Source organism: Triticum urartu, chromosome 5A (genome assembly GCF_056163025.1).
Source record: "Triticum urartu cultivar PI428250 chromosome 5A, HENAU_Tu73, whole genome shotgun sequence".
NCBI classification, from domain to species: Eukaryota; Viridiplantae; Streptophyta; class Magnoliopsida; order Poales; family Poaceae; genus Triticum; species Triticum urartu.
Window position 1 is genome coordinate 110,035,424 of NC_141877.1, and position 12,174 is coordinate 110,047,597.

Consider the following 12,174-nt stretch of genomic DNA (forward strand, 5'->3'; position numbering starts at 1 on the left):
TTGCCATGTCAAACCTCTAACCCACCTTGTCCTAGAAAACCATTGTTTGGCTATGTTACCGCTTTGCTCAGCCCCTCTTATAGCGTTGCTAGTTGCAGGTGAAGTTTGGAGCTTGTTCCTTGTTGGAACATGTTTATTGTTGGGATATCATTATTATATCTTGTCTACTTTAATGCACCTATATACTTGGTAAAGGGTGGAAGGTTCGTCCTTATGCCTGGTGTTTTGTTCCACTCTTGCCGCCCTAGTTTCCGTCATACCGGTGTTATGTTCCTTGATTTTGCGTTCCTTACACGGTTGGGTTATAATGGGAACCCCTTGACAGTTCGCCTTGAATAAAACTCCTCCAGCAAGGCCCAACCTTGGTTTTACCATTCGCCACCTAGCCTCTTTTCCCTTGGGTTCCACAGACTCAAGGGTCATCTTTATTTTAAACCCCCGGGCCAGTGCTCCTCTGAGTGTTGGTCCAAACTGAGCTGCCTGCGGGGCCACCTCGGGGAAACTTGAGGGTTGTTTTTACTCATAGATAGTCTCATCCGTTGTGCCCTAAGAACGAGATATGTGCAGCTCCTATCGGGATTTGTCGGCACATTCGGGTGGCTTTGCTGGTTTAGTTTTACCATTGTCGAGATGTCTTGGGAGAAGGAATATTCTTCGTTGACCGTGAGAGCTTGTGATGGGCTAAGTTGGGACACCCCTGCAGGGATTTGAAATTTCGAAAGCCATGCCCGCGGTTATGGGCAGATGGGAATTTGTTAATGTCCGGTTGTAGAAAACTTGAAACTTAACTTAATTAAAATGAATCAACAGCGTGTGTGGCCGTGATGGTCTCTTTTCGGCGGAGTCCGGGAAGAGAACACGGTCTCGAGTTATGCTTGAACGTAAGTAGTTCTAGGATCACTTCTTGATCATAGTTTCTCGACCGTGCCTTGCCTTCTCTTCTCGCTCTCATTTGCGTATGTTAGCCACCATATATGCTAGTGCTTGCTGCAGCTCCACCTCATACCTTTTCCCCTACCTATAAGCTTAAATAGTCTTGATCGCGAGGGTGTGAGATTGCTGAGTCCCCGTGACTCATAGATTTACTTCCAAAACCAGATGCAGGGACCGATGATACCATTCCAGGAGATGCGACTGAGCTCAAGTGGGAGTTCAATGAGGACTCAGGACGATACTACGTTTCCTTTCCAGACGATCAGTAGTGGAGCCCAGTTGGGGCGATCGGGGACATTATGCATTTGGGGTTGTCTTTATTTTGGTTCCATTGTCGGACCTTGAGTGTACCTGGATGATTGTAATGATATATTTATGTTATTGTGTGAAGTGGCGATTGTAAGCCAACTTTGTATCTCTTTTCTTATTCAGTACATGGGTTGTGTGAATATTACCCCTCTTGCGACATTACCTACAATGCGGTTATGCCTCTAAGTCGTGCTCTGACACGTGGGAGATATAGCCGCATCGTGGGTGTTACCCTATCCACTCAGATTGTATGTTAAAAAATAAAGGTCAATAACTAATGCGGCACCTTGGGCCAACGCGGCCAGATCGCATTTTGCACGAGAAATTACACACCATGTTTCGTTGACATGTGGTCCCGTTCCAACATGTCAGTGAGAAGACGACGAGTCCTTTTGTACAATATCCGAAAGGACGTGTAGGCCGGGGCGCCCCTTCGTGTACTGTGGAAAAATGGCAACTGTCCATCGACTCTTCGCCTTTCCCTCTCGATATGGAACTGCTGTCGCATGCTCTTCCTCCCTCCTCCATTTGCCTTCACCCTTCCTTCTGCCATTGTTCAATCATCTTCTCCATGGAGGGAACAAGCCAGTAACGACCCCGTTATTCTTGCCCCGATCCGAAAGATGACGTGGTGGGGGAACTCATTGATCGGTGCGACGTCATCACCTCGACTAGCATGGCAGGTTCGTTCAAGCCCATTCTTGACTCAACTAATAACATCATTACAAGGAACCCAAGGGTCCAGGAGCGGTTTGATCTCCCCTATCTTCTTCGTCGTGACCCTGCTGACTGGCGCGGGGATGAGGGAAGCCTCGCCTTGTGCAAGTTGATGCCGCCTGATAATGATATGTATGATGTTAAGATGCCATCGCTTGAGGGCAAGGCTTGGGCAGGCGCAAATGGAGATTGGGTTGTTTATATTGGTACAATTGTGAGTGGGAACTTGTGAATGTGTACACTCGTTAGCGGATTCCACTTCCAGAAATCTCCGAGTGCCCTGAGGTTGAGCACACAGATGATCTACGTACGTTCAAATATGATCATGGTGACTGTCGTCTACATTCAAATATTGAGCACACAGAATTACAAGAACTATCAAGTTGTTGCTATCTTCGACAAGCTTGTTGCCATCCTTCGTGGTTCGACTGGATGGATATTGCTCAAAAATCAGTTTCTATACACGGATGTGTATTGTGATGCAATTGAATACGAGGGCCTTGTGTTTGGTGCCACCACTCGTGGCACTGTTTTTGCATGGGACCCTCGTAGTTTCGGTACGTTTGTCTTCCACCATAATTATAATTATTTCATCCACATGCATGCGAGTTAGCAAGTTTCCCTTCTCTACTAATTAACCTTCTTCTTGTGTTTCCAAGGTCCTGTGGACATTCCACCACCTATACTTGAAAATTTTTATAACCAAGGGGGAGATGAGGATGAGGAGGGCCGATATACTCAATGGCGCCTAGCAACTTCCGATGGATCACTCCTTCTTGTCTGTATACAGCCCACTTCTGATGTTACTACTAAAAAAGCAGGTGTTGTCTCCCATGGTCGCACTCTCCGGACCTATTCCAACACCCGTTGTATGGTATTCGGGATGGATACTACTGTGCTAGCGCCAACACCTTCTCCCTGGTACAATATTGATAGTCTTGGAGCAAACTCGCTCTTCCTTGGACAAAACTATCCAATGATGGTGAAAGGCGATCCAACTGCCGTTGACACAACGTTACTACCATTTATGAGAAGCAACTGTATCTGTACGTCGGACATTGCAGTGGTTCCCTACCCTAGTCGTGATATAGTAGGTCGCTTCAGCCTGGATGATCAGTCCTGCGTTGGTCTTGAGATTGACAGTAGATGGCCATTCCCAGAGAATCACTTGTGGTTCAAAGCAAGCGTTTCCAACGCCGAGGATTGGTTGAGTTGAAGTTCATTTCATTGCTTGTTATTTGTTGTGTGATGAAAACTTTAGTATTTATAATGTATCCTCGTTGTCATTGTGGGTTGATGACTTGTTGTATGTAATAAAATGATATGCCTGTGATAAACTTACTAAATTTATGAATGGCTATCGAGTCGCTTCTCTGAGTGGGTGCTGCGATGAGGCAAAAATATATTTTCCGAATACATAATTGTACGTGCATTGCAACAGGTTATCGGATGAGGCCAATCAACAATAGTATACTGTTTGTGCTAGCTTCACATGCTGCACTATCTCTACATCTATGTACGTAATACAACAAGTTTTAAACTTGAGACCAGCCACCCATCCTCACAAAGAACACTTTTTAACCTAGCACAGACTCCAGGAAATTTGGCCATAGTGTGAGGTGGGCCATATGTTAATGTGTTCGCTGTACGTAACCAGCACCTCGAATCCTCGATACTTCTACTACTATAAGGGGGTGTTTGGTTCCAGGGAATTTTTTGGGACTTTTTGCTAAAAGTCCTTAGAAGCACCTCCTTGAGAGTCTTTTTCAAAAAGTCCCAGGGACTAGAAAAAGTCCTAGGACTAGAGAACCAAACACCACCTAAGTAGTAGGAGTAGTAGGGTGGCATGGGCCAGAACAAGCATTCACGTCCAGGAGTACGACACACGCCACCAGCATGACTTCGATCTAACACCATATTTCTTGGAGTCCGTGCTACAACAATCTCTTTAATCCCGTCGTTCCTCTAACTCAGCCATCGCGCGGCGGGCGAGGTGGGGGTTTGGCGATAGTCGGTTTCCTCAACTGCGGTCCCACTTGTAAGGCCAACTCCAACGCATGACCCAAACGGACCTCCGTTTTGCCTGGATTCTGTCCGTTTGGGTAGGGCAATGGGGTCGTTTCCGGGCCATTTCTCGGATGCGGTGGTCGTGCGCCGAACGCGCTACGGCATCTCGGCTGTGTACATTTTTCTTTGCAAACACATATCTTTTTTTCATCATTGATTTTTTGGTACATGGAAATACATCACCAAAATTTTGACTAGAAAAGCAAGAATAAAGAAAACAATAACCACAAGAATACATTTTAGAAGATATCCAACTTCCATAACTGCTCCTGTAAGTTGGATTAGTGCCTTCTCGATGCATTCATTGTTGATCTGCGGAGGCTCGATCTTGTGTGCTTCTTTCTTCTTCGAGTTTAAAGAAGTAGACGTGTCTAGCCTCTATTCTATCAACAAGTGCACTAGTCTCATCTCTAGCCTCTATGCTAGCTAAAAGTGCTAGAACATCTACTAAATTGCGCTCTATCAATATATCGTTGTACTCTTCTTCCCAATACCAAAACTTACATCCATTCTACACAATAAAATTTTAAGTTAGCACAACTAGTCTAATCCGAGAGCACAACCAAAGATTTGGTCGAGTTCTTCCTTGTTTTGCTGACACGTGGGACACCGAGCATCCAGGTCGTGTCATGCAAGAAAATAGAGTGGTAGGTGAAGCCACGTGATGTGCGTCTTAGGTTAAACTATAAAGAGAATCTTACTATTCTTGAGTAACTCCAAAAGCGGCCACCGAAGATCTTTATTGGATTTGTTTTTCATCACCAGCATGTCGAGGTGAAAGATGTGCAGTTTCGGTGGGTCCTCTTGCGTTTTCACTAACATATGGGACCGCATATGAGCAAACAGACGATGGGCTCCGCGCGTCTGCTGGCTGGCTAAGAAGAGAGATAGAGGAGGGCTAAGCACGGACTCCAGGAAATTTGTTCTACGTAACCAGCACCTTGATATAGTGGGGTGGCATGGGCCATAACTAGCATTCATGTCTAGCAGTACGGCACACGCTACCCACACGAGTCCCATCCGACACCAATTTACTTGGAGTTCGTGCTAGCTACAACCATCTCTTCTCCCTCCTATTTTCTCAGCCATCGCGCGGTGGGTGGGGTGGGGGTTTGCCGATAGTCGGTTTGCTCAACTACGGTCCCACTTGTAAGTGAAAATGCAACACAGCACACATTCCCCCTTGAGAAGCGTGCTAGACAAACCGTGTGGGGGTGCGACGCGAGCACGACAGGCTTTTCCTTTTGAACTTGTAACTTGTAAAACTTGGTTCTGCTCCATGGGGCGACCAATAGATAGAAATAACGATTTTCTTTAGAGTAAAGATTTGTAGCCCAACATGCCTGACAAAGCGACTTACTTGGCAAATCACAAAAAAACTGGGCTGTGGCCATGGACCCAGCTGTCAGCCTCTCCACGTGCAGTACTCTTCCGATGGAAGTCGGTCGTTGACCACATTGACCATGCCGCGCCGAGAGCACCAAGACGGTGGACGACGGCAAGGCCTAGGAAGTGGACGACGCGGAGCTGGGGAAGACGCAACAGTGGATGCCCACACGGAGAGGAGTATGAGGGTTCACTGGTTCGGCTGTGGCGTGAGGCTACCGTCACCGCAGAATAACAGGGGGTGTGGGTGAGTAGAGGGATACCCTGGGCCAGCGGTGGGAGTAGTAGGGGGCGGTGAGGCCTTCACGGCATCACAGCCGGCCATAAGAGGCAGGAGCACGTGGCACGATAGACGCTGCTTTGGGCGGCTGGAGCAAGAAGACGAGAGATTGAAGAAGAATGCCGGCCGTTGGATGTAAATCCAACGCCTTCTTAGGCTTTGACCTACTAGCCCACATGTCAGCCAGTCCATTTGTTTTTTAGTCCATTTGGTGGGCTGGGTGAAACAATGATGTAGCATCTATGCATCCCGTTTAAATCCCATTTGCATTTTTCTCGAAATCCGCGGACTTGCTGGGCTGGGTGAAAAATATCATGTTGGGCTAGATGGAGAAATGTTATAAAAACATAAACACATGATTGCACGTCAGTAAAATCTTTGCAAGATTATGTACGCAATCACTAGGAGTTAACTTGCCAAGTTATATATAAAAAATTATTATTATTATTTTGTAAGAACTTTCAACTTACGAAATAAAATATCATTTTAATTTGATGAGTTAATAGTACGTGGGGTATTATTATTTTTTAGGCTAGACGTGGGACAGTTGAGTTGGTTCTAGGGGAAAGTACTAGGAGAAAACTCATTTACATCGAAAAAGAAAGTGGGAGAAAATTCAGAGACCTGCTGGGTCCACCTGAGGAGGGGAATATGTTGGGAGGAAGGAGATTCAAAACACGGGAGCCGAGTGAACTAGTTTTTTACGGACAAGTGAACTAGTTTACATACATAAGCAAATAGCCACAAAAAAGCAATCAGGTTAATGGGTTCTAAAAAGAAATATTTCGGACAAAACAGGTAATTACGACACATAGGCTAATGCATGAAACACTCGGATGATAAAGGTGCTTATAAACAAATAAAGTACAACATCTAGACCTTCCTGGCACGCTTGATCATGATGCTGTGGCTGTCCGTGTACTCGTTGGTTACGGGAAGCAGACATGCCCTCATGTCCAAGATCTGCCTGTACATGTCGTAGCATGCGTATGCGTCCTTGGCCGCGTAGGCTAGATTCAGAGGTACCTCCCACATGTTCAGGTTGTCTTATTTCATGTTGGCGTATCAAGGGTCGATGATGGTCTCAGCGAGGTCAACCACAAAGTCCTTCTCCTGCCCGTTGCTGATGATCTTGTATTGCTTCTGGATGTCGACAAGCTTGTTGCACCAGATGGCTGAATCGTCACGTTCTTCCTTCTCTCCACCGTAGCGAAGGTGCAGTCGGCGCTGCCGATGAAATGAGCGGATGCTCCAGAACCTGGTGCAGCCATAGGACTGAGGCGAGGCAGAGCTTCACCGAGTCCGTATCGTTGGTGTACATCACATTCAACTTGGTGCAGCCATATGACTGAACGCCGAACTCAAAGGGGAACTCCTTGCTGAAGTCCATATCCAGCAGGCTCACCCCTCAGATCGCCATTGGAGTCTCTTCGAGTGAACGAGTGTGTAGGCGGCGGCAGCAGTTCGTTTTTCAGCTCTTGGGGAACTGGATTCAACAGTAAGCTGAGTGTGTACAGGCGACAATAGTTACTACCCCTCCCTTGTCCGTTGCACGCCCGACAGAAGATGCACCCTCGGCCACACGTCGGTTCACGAGCGGGTCTGTATTGGTACTGTAATAACAAGAGTTAGTGGTCACTTTACTTAAATTTAATTAGCTTTAATAGAAATTTATACTTAAAACAAGCAATGCATTCGCTCGTTCTATTAGTGCCACACGATCAACATGCACAACAATTAGAATTATTATTCTCAGGACGCACACGATCAACACATTTGTCACACTTTCACAAAGATAATACTACCAAGTTTGAACTGTTTGTTATGGTTGTTGTCCTCTGCATCATCATGCCATGTTTCCCAGCTTGCAAGATTCAGAACCAACAAATAAGATTCAAATAATAAGCACAACAAAGATGCCTACACATCTCACTGATTCCCAGCTTGCAAGATTCAGAACCAACCCATTAGAGCCTTTTGATAAAGTGAATATCGGGATTAAATCCATCTTGGCTAGCCATGTCATACAATCGAAGAACTTGGCAAATGCTCTTGACCGTCACAACATCTGTAGTTGAATATTCCTGTTTGCACAGCATGTTTGCACAACACAAACAAGGAGACAAGAGAGCATGATTTCGCTTTAATAGCGGCCTCCTTGAACTCAACCTCCAGCTCTACTTGGATGAGGTCTGCCTAGAGTTCCATGATTCAATTCATGTGCCTTTTTCTGCAGTTCACCTGAAATGAAGCAAATATTGCATCATTCAGCTAGCAAGAAGTACTTGCTCTTGTGAGCTGGCAGGTTCTTTAGTAGTTGCACTAAAATTGAGGAACATTAAGGTTGGCTGTCCGGCTCATGTAAGGTGCAACTATAATTTTCTTATCCTTTTGTGCAGTTCCACTAAAATAAAGTGCCATTGGGTGACAGTGACGGCTCCATCTTGCAAAGGCTAATAAAATGTTGCATGAGATTACCAGCAAAACTTGACGGAGATTTTGGAAACTCCAATCACCATTTTGTGCAGTTCCACCAAAATTGAGAGATGTTGCCCACGTGACATTTTAGTTGAACTGCACAAGACACTCATTCCAAAAAAGTGTTTTGTGCAGTTCACCAAAAGGTCACAATAGCAATAAGGTGAAATGGATATCCCTATCTGCACAAAAAGATAGAAAGTAAATAGTTGCTGGTCAATAAGAATATATGAAACATATACAAAATGAAAAGAAGCATCTTAATTATGTTCATGGCAATCACGCAAGGACAGTAGAAATTTTAAAACGTCAGCAATGCTTCATGTTACCAGAAGCATTACGATCAACAATGAGATTCCTCAAATATGGGATTACTTTGATGGTGGCATTGCTTGTTTACCAGACACAGTAAATCAACAGCAGCTAAAGAGTTGGTTTAAGGGCATGGGACCGTGGGGACACCAGGACACTCAGCAGCGTAAAGGAGCAACTTACTTATCATATTGGGGAAAACAGCAGGAGTGCCATTTGTAACACAGTTTAATTGCATCTTATCACTGGAGGCATTAGATTAACAATAACACTGGTTAGACATGTCCCTAAGGTAACAGTGTGATCGCTTCATTTTACATGCGCCCTTACATTAACAACAGCAAAAGGTTGGTATAAGGACATGCGACAGTGGACACATCAGTAAAATGTACCTACAAGGAGGCATAAAGTGGTGATGTCAAGTTTGTTCATGCTATGTGAGGGCAGCAAACCTAATCCTGGAGACCTTGTACTATGTGAGGGCAGCAAATCTAATCCTGGAGACATTTTACTATGTGAGGGAAGCAAATCTAATCCTGGAGACCTTTTACTATGTGAGGGCAGCAAATCTAATCTTGGAGACCTTTTACTATGTGAGGGCAGCAAATCTAATCCTGAGACCTTTTACTATGTGAGGGCAGCAAATCTAATCCCGAGACCTTTTACTATGTGAGGGAAGCAAATCTAATCCTGGAGACCTTTTACTATGTGATGGCAGCAAATCTAATCCTGGACATACTCTGTTGACTTGTCCACCAGCCGCCACTTTCTATCATTTTTTCTACCAATAATAGATCTGTTCCTTATCCAGTTTGTACTGCGTTTTCCCATTATTTCCCTTTTCAACCAAGAGACCGGTTGGGTATCCGGTCTCTACTACTTTCACCATATTATTTCCTCTTTGAATCAAGTCCTAGATTCATGCTACAACTTTCCCCCTTCTTCGTTGTTTGAACAAAGCCCTAGATTTGAATACATGAAGTAGCTTTACCTCTAATAATACAAAAAATTCAGGTGGCTTTGGAAGAGCTGATGGGAGTAGAAAAAGATGCACATGCAGACACATGGGGAGTTGGGGCAGTAGAGCAAGGCCGCTTTCGAAGAACTTATACCTGAGGATCGCCGGGATGTCAGCGGCGGTAGGTCGGATCTGCGGACAATATGGTAGGGAGGAAGAAGGGTCGGAGGACCTCCCGAGCTGGCGCTGTGTCAGAGAGAATGGCACGGGCATAGGATCAGGCCCCTCCGGCAGCTGTGGGTTTCCTCCCTCGGCGACGATGACCGCGTGAACGATGCCTGCGGTCGCCAGCACCGTCTGGAAACGCCGTGCGATGCGGGGCCATAGGCCGATGCCTTGGATGATTTGGCACAGCCGACTGCCGCTCGCGTCCATCACCTCCATAGGTGCTTGTGGCTTCTGGTCACTTGGTCTTGGATTGGAGTGAGCAGTGTTGCGCAGAGACTTGGGATTAGATGGATTGGAGTGGTGGGGCTATACTAGCAAGTAGTTGTACGTACTAGTACAATAGTGGGCTCACATAGCAATTTTGTCTCATGCAAGAGCCTGGCTATATGCGTGCTCCAATGTTTGCAACTGCAACGTTCGGTTTGCGCTTGGCTCTTCGCCTCTTCGAGAAGACGAACAATGATGTTACTACTACTGCTTCTACAGTGTCGAATCCACAGCTGCATGTCTGTCCACCGCGAGCGGGACGGATAGCTTGTTGTAGAAGTACTACTAAGCAAAAGCCTGTCCTCGTTTGCGAGCAACCGCGTGCATGGGTGAGGGAGAAGGCGTGTAGTAAAATCAAGCTTCTCCTCGTTGTACGAGTTGACGCGACACATCATAGCACTGGCCCCACATGCTTGCCTCTAAACTTGGCTGAAAGACCCGCAGTGCACAATATATTTGCTGCAACCTCTAACATTTACCCACCACAAATTAAAATATATGTGGTCGTATGCATCGTTCTGATGCAGAGGCCGGGGAGTCCCCCTTTTCGAAAAAAAACAAATTAAAATATATATTCCTGTCTTGACTAGATGATCATGCAAACTACAATCACCAGGGTGTCAGGTAGGGCCAGAAGACTATTTTAGTTTTTTTAAAAAAACTTCGAGACGGCCAGATAGCATGGAGCCGACCCCAACGATTTTAAGCTCACAGGCACGGTACACGCTATCCTAGACTACTCTACACATGAAACTGCTACACGAGCGTCCAGGCTGCGCTTGGCTCTTTGCCTCTTTGGGAAGTCGAACAATGATGGAGTACTACTGCACTGGAGGAGTACTACAGTACGCTTCTGGCCATCTGACACCGATTGAACTGCTGCATGTCCACCGCGTGCGAGAGGGAGAGCGTGTAGCGAAAGCTTCTCCTAGTCTTGCCAGCCACCACACTCATGGGCGAGGGAGGGACGCTCCTGCCTTTGCGTGCATGGTAGGTGGGCCCGACAGGTGTGTGGCCAACCTGTCATACAGCCAAAGGCAGGTGCAGTTAAGTCCGCGAGGGAGAGGATAATCAAACTTCTCGTTGATGTACGAGTTGACGCGACACATCAAAGCACTGCACTCGATATATTTCAATAATTTGCGTTTATCGATGCATTAATTACAATGCATGCATGCATGCCGTGACTCTCCTTTTGATACCCCCCCGGTCCTTTTTACTGTGCATATTAGGTTTGTCTGAAGTCAATCTCATCCAACTTTGACCAAATTTATACAAAAAATTATTAACATTCACATAACAACATATTTATTATTAGATCCATCTTGAAATATATTTTCATATTATATTTATTAGATGTTATAGATGTTAATATTTTTTAATATAAATTTGGTCAAACTTAGCAAACTTTGATTTCAGACAAAGCTAATGTGTGGAGTAAAAAGGACCGGAGGGAGTACTTGCATGTGTTGATTTAATGCACCTTGAAGTAGTATAAAATATGTGACGGTAAAGCTTTGTAATACCCCGGGCCAAGTCGAGAGATGGTTGTGCACGAGGAGGGCGAGATCATGCAGACCGAACAGGACCCGATGATGGAGCTCTCTAAGGTCTCGATGGACCTCACCGTGCTCCACTGCCCCTTGTGCCTCCGCCCCTTGACGCCTCCAGTGTATGAGGTTTGAATACACCTCGTCCGTTCGGTTGATTGAGCAAGGTGCAGGTTTCTTGATTGATGTGCTGTTCGATTGATTTCTGCAGTGCAAGGGAGGGCACCTGGCCTGCGCAGACTGCCGCATCGAGTGCCCCGGGAACCAGCGGCAGTGCCAGAAGTGCGAGCACGGCGGTGGCTTCGACGTGCGGAACACGGCGGTGGACTCCGTCCTTTCGTCGGTGAGGGTGGAGTGCCCGCGTGAAGGCTGTGGGCTCTACATCACTTACCACAAGCTCGCCATCACTAGAGCGTGTGTCTGCTCACACCCTGCAAATGCCCAGTGCCCGTCTGCGGCTACGAAGGCCCGCCGCTGGCGCTCTACCACCACATCAGCACCGCGCATCCCATGCCCGTGCACAGGATCCAGTACGGCAAGGTGCTCCAGCTGCAAGTGCCACTGTCGGAGGCACGTCTCTTGCTGTTCGCAGAGGAGGACCGCCGCGCATTTTTCTTGGTCGGCGGCGTGCTCGAAATCGGCGCGCCTACCGCCGTGTCGGTCGTCTGCATCAGAGCGGGGGCGTCCCA